Here is a 6,016-nt window from a genome sequence, read left to right as displayed (position 1 = left end):
TAGACTTTGTTGCTTTTTCAATTTTTCCTAATAAACAATCGTGGTACTAAGCTCAATAAAAATATTAAAAATAAAATGTTAACAAGCCACAATAACATTGACATATATATATATTATTTGAAGTAAGTATTTGTTCAGTTTAAAGTACATTAATTTATTAGTTGTTGTTATTTCCGATCGGTTTGTATATGTTTAATAAATTTCCTTGATGGGCTTAGGGTTGCCAGATTGTTTTTGCCCAAAATCAGTACATTCGACTTTTTCATGCTATAAAAATCAGTACTTTTCAGTACACTTTTATTCAGAGCAAAATTATGAAAGTAAGTAACATAAAATACTTTAAAACGCTTTAGTACTCATTTTTAAAAATACTTGGTACATAAAAAAATTTAGTTAAAAAAAATAAAAGTCTTATTCGTTTTAATATGAGTGAAAACATTAGCACATAGTATAAAAACCTCTTATCATATCATTGTACATAAGAGCAAACAAATTATTTCATATATATCAAATTTTTTGAATAGCATTAATGGGATCATTTCCACTTTCAGTGTTTAAATAGTCAAAGAATTCTTTACAATTCGTTTTTAAATTACTTATAATTTGGAGTTCACTTTCAACAGTATTAATTAGAAGTCGGTTTCTCTCTTTGCGCCGGGAAGCAAACATTAAGCTAAAGATCCTCTCAGTTGCTGCGCTTGAGTGTGGTATTGAAAAAACTAAATTACTTTTTTTTTCAAACTGTGGACACGTACCACTATTTAAAAACTTCATCCATACTTCCTCATGTCTTAAATTGCTGTTTTCAACTGCCCAGAAACTTTGTAATGCTAAGAACTCACTAAAAAGAGAGTTAGGTACTCGTTGTCTTGTATGTAAAACTCTTTTACAATGTCAGAAAATTGAGAAAAAGTAATTGTATGTTGTAAACGAAAAGCACTCAACTTTTAAAATTTATTGTTATTAAACTGAAAGTTATTTTCGACATAACTAACAACACTAGACAGAAAAACGTCAGCCCTCTTTTTAAATAAATTATACTCCAGCACATGATACAAAAAAGAAGAATTGTCACTTTTCGGACGCAATGTTAACTACTTGACAATTAAGCAGATTGTGACATTTCGTGCTGCCATACCTAGTCCACAATAATCATTTATTCATTGTAAAAAAATTATCTACAAAATTAAAAGGTAATATGTCTTCGATCTGAGCAATAAATAAAATGGAACTTCATACATCGCCATATTTGAAAAACAACCAACCAACCTTTTCTTTGAAATAAAAGACTGCTAAATATGTTGTCCACCGCAAAAATTAGTTATTATTAAATTCGTTTATTCTAAAGCTAATCACTGAAAAAGATTTATATGTGCTTTGCAAACGTTAGCCCCAGTAAGTCTTTAATTTCGGGGCTTCATGATATGAAAGATAATATAGTTATGGACGATAGGAGGTACTCCCGATTGAACTCGCACCCAGAGTTTGGAAGTAAGTAGTTAGAGGGCAGCCCAATGCCTTAAGAGCAGCTTGTCTGTCACCGAAGACATGCAAATTCATTCCCCTCCACCTATTTTCCACCACGTAGTCCATGGCCTTGAGGATTGCAAATACCTCAGCCTGGAAGGCCGAAGCATACTTCCCAAGAGAGAAGTTAATCTTATTCCTATTAACTCCGATAAAGACCCCATATCCTGACACAGAGTGAGTTTTGGAGCCATCAGTGCAGATTCGATTATGTGTGAGTCCGGGTCAGTGCTGGTATTAAACCAGCATTCAGCCTCAGGGAACTCTACATTATAGAATCTCTAAAACAAAGGTAGTGGTGGCGTACTATCCTGCGGCATTGAAAAGACACAAGTGCTCAGATCACTGCCGCTAGCAATTTCCGCCTCGCCCCACTCAGTGGTATACCGGCATCCGTTTCTTTTTAGTCTGCAAGTGGCCTTTAAGGCTTCCCTACGTATGAAGAAACAAAGTGACGCTAAGTGCAGCAGTGCATCCAGAGCAGCGCCACGTGTTGTAGAGAAAGCCTCCGTACAGCAAACGGCAGTAGTTCTTTGAAGTTTTGCAAGCAGATTTCCCATGCTCTTGATTGAGAATCTTCTCCACCATACCACTTATGCATAGCTAATTATGGGTCTGAGGTATAAATCCAGAGAATTACCTATTGTGACACACTCCACGTTTTGCCAAAGACCTGTTTACATTGCCAAAATGCTGCCAATTCTTTAGAGGTTTTGTGTTCCAAGATAGTTTTGTATACAGAATTACTTCTAGATACTTCACTTCGGGAGAATTCTGAATTTTGGCTCCTTTAATTGTGACGGAAATAAGACCATTCAACCTTCTCCGAAGCCTGGTTTCGGACTATGCTTTAATGACGAAATATCTAACATACATCAAGAAAATCTCCCCTCTCAAAATATTTCAACGTGGCAAAGCTATGCTTAATGTTTACATCTGGAGAATTGTCAAAAATCCGCTTTGTAATCAAAAAATAGTAGTAATGAAACTACCTTCTTTTTTGTATCATGCTCCAGCATAGTATCGCAATTGGTACGTACCGACTCGGCGATATGCCCATAAAACGATTGCTCCTTTTGTTGTATTAATTTCTTGCGCAAATCAAACATTATCTGAAACATGTCAACTATAACTAAATTATTTTCGGGAAATGTTTAGTAGCGCTCACATCGTTTTTGGGGTGGACGGCGGAGGGGGAGCCGTCTTTTTAACAAATGTATTTTTGCGTAGAATTACTTTCTGCGTAGGCGGCCTTCGGCCGCACTTATGAATTATAACCCTCAGGCAGTATAATTCTCCTTTCTGTGTTGCCAAAGAAGGGGGGCGTAACACCTTTTGCAGAGAACACCTTTCTGCGTAAGCGGCCTTCGGCCGCACTTAGGGATTATAACCTTCAGGCAGTATAATTCTCCTTTCTGTGTTGCCAAAGAAGGGGGCTTAACACCTTTTGCAGAGAACACCTTTCTGCGTAGGCGGCCTTCGGCCGCAATTAGGGATTATAACCCTCAGGCAGTAGAATTCTCCTTTCTGTTTTGCGAAGAAAAGGAGCTGGACGCCTTTTGCAGAGAACACCTTTGTATATTTTTAATGGTTATATCCTATCTTCTTTTGTCTCTCATTCTTTTGCATATTTTGGAGTTTGACAGCTGAACTCCGCCATTTAATTTGCATATGCAACCAAAGTCAGACGCGTGATTTTCAAGGTGTTTTTATTTAATGAATTGTGATTAATTGGTTAATATTAAAGTCGTAAAGCAAGCTATAACTAATCGAGTACAGTGTAAAGTGAAGGGGAATACAAAAATTTATTGGTGAAGTGGCTGCTTTAAGGCGAATAGGAGTCTTAAATGTACGCTAATTTCCGAATTTTACAAAAAAGGGCATATTTCAAACCCAATTTGTAAATAAATTATAGACCAAACTTTACAAAAGTGAGTGTTAAAATAATGCGTAGAGCCTTGACTACAAGTGTGTGGATTTTTTTTTTTGGATCGGGCCACCCCTTTGGACGGAATAGCCCGAAATAGTTGTGAGCGCTACTAAACCTCACTCCTATTTTCTTTTAACTTTTTTACAGTACAGTTTAACGAAGTTCCAACGTTATGAAAAACCCGAGACTTGCTTCTGCTGCTGTGCAGGCAAAAAATTGTTTTATGACACTAGAACAGTCTTCTTGTTCTTCAAAATATAATTTTATTGCAATATAGTTTTTCAACAGCCTTTCAATTGCTGGTGTAAAACTAAGCCATCTGGTAGGAACGTGGTGCAGTATTTCTGACCAAACCATGTCACAAAACTCAAAAATGTCTTTCAGGCTAGCGGTTCGTTTAGTTGATGAGCTGAACTCATTATATATTTTAATAATAGTATCAAAATCAAATTTTAGTAAGGGAAATGATTTTTTGAATGAATTATGAATTATATCATGATACAAAAAAGAAGGTAGTTCCATTGTCACTTTTTCGTCGCCATATTAACCACCTGCCAATTAAGTAGATTATGACATTCCGTGCTACCACCCATGATACAAAAAAATATTTTTTTATGTCAAACATTAAATAATATAAATATTCTACATTAAAATTTGTTTGGACTCAAAAAAAAAAAATACATAAAAAGAAAAAATGAGCTGTTTATTTAATCAATGCCCGTATACAAGACATTTATGCAGAGGTACAAAGGTAAGGTTCTTCCAATTCCGCGTTATTCCGCACATTCGGGAGAAGTGGTTGCTGGCATACGGTGTTAAGGAGTGTGACTTTGCAAACAATGAAATGTCGTTAGCCAAGAAGACTGCACGATTAAGCCGAAGTGCAGTGCCAAAGTGTAAAAAGTAAGCATGATAATCGCAAATGTGACCATATTTTGATATTCACAATTTTCAGTAGTGAATCAGAGGAAACGGAAGAGAATTTGGAAAAATATCTCACGTATTTGGAGGGGTATGTGTGTTAAACTTTCTTATAAGCAGAACAAAAAAAACATGTTCCTTTGAATTTATTTAGAAGTGAAGAAAATCTGTTTGGAATCGAACCAACAGGGTCTTAGGTCGAAATGAAAACATGTTGTGCTCAGAAGCCAATGTGGAGAAAACAAATGATGCTTTAGTAAGTTTTGAAGCTATAGAGGATGAAATACTCACACATCATGTCTTCAAAGAAATAAACGATGACAAGGGAACCAGAAGAGCATATCGAGGTAGAAAATCGTCTACTTTTATTACTTTAAATATAGATTATATTGCAAACATCCGTATACATATCTGTTTTAGCTTCAAGAACAGGAAGAAGCCAATGATTTTTTGGATCGCATGACCGCGCTGAGTGATATTGAGTTCGATGGCCTGGAAAACTTTGGCGGCTACATAATTTCAAAAATGGGCTTGAGTCAATTTGGATGCGAACATCTGCTGAAAATAGTCAACCTTTTACGTATGTTAATTTACTTTCGGAGGGGGGCTTTATAAACCAAAACCGGAGTTTTTAAGTTTTTTAGAGCAGGCTAATGCAATTTTTATCAAAATTTATGGGGATCTATTAACCACAGACCTAAATTACATGCAAAATTTATTGTTAAACACGAACATTAGTTTAGATCAAAAAATTCTAAAGCGGTTTTATTTAGGTAGGAAATTTTTTCGGATTAGATATCTTAATAATAAAATAAAACAAAAAATTGGCAGGGTTAATAAGAAAATGAAAAAAATTTTCGCATAGCCAATCACTAAAGATTTAGTTTTAATTAATTTTAAAAATGTTTTTAATTCAAAACGTTACTATTTATATATAAAATTTTTAATATAAAATATATGGATATTAACAATGTTTTTCTTGAAAAAATACTTTGTCTAAAATAAATTACTTAAATAAAATTAAAAAACTTTGAAACTTATCTTAAAATATATAAAATGGATAAATGCCAACAAAAGTATTTTATTTCTTAAACTTTTTTCTTTTTCTTTAGCTATATTATCAATGACTTTAGACAAAATATTTGAATTAATTTTTAAAACAAAGCATTTTCATTACTAAGTTTTTGTGTTATATGCCTCTTCATTCAGCATTTATGAAATCCACCATTTTATAAATAATATCCAATATATGATTTGAAATTACCCTCTCCTACAAATTTCCGATGTGGCAACGCTATGCCAAATGTTAACATCAGGGAGAATGTCAATAATCTGCTTTTTAATAAAAAAAAATTTAAATGAAACTACCTTGTATTTTTGTATCATGAATTATATGGCACAGACAACCGACTCCAGTTATTGAGTGATTATCTTTTTTCAATTCGACAAATACGCTCTGCTTTCTTCCAAAATTGACGTCTGCGTTATCCGCACAAAAGCTCGTTACGTTCTTCATATCAAGTTCAAAGTCTTTTAGCTTTGACTTCATACAGTTTGCAATACATTGAGATGACTCTGAGTTGGAGTCATAAAAACTTAAAAGTTTTACATTTACACCAGTTTCTTTCTTAAAGTACC

This window comes from Rhagoletis pomonella, unplaced genomic scaffold (genome assembly GCF_013731165.1).
Source record: "Rhagoletis pomonella isolate Grant_MI unplaced genomic scaffold, Rhpom_1.0 Rhpom_scaffold_00327, whole genome shotgun sequence".
NCBI classification, from domain to species: Eukaryota; Metazoa; Arthropoda; class Insecta; order Diptera; family Tephritidae; genus Rhagoletis; species Rhagoletis pomonella.
This window is presented reverse-complemented; position numbering follows the sequence as displayed.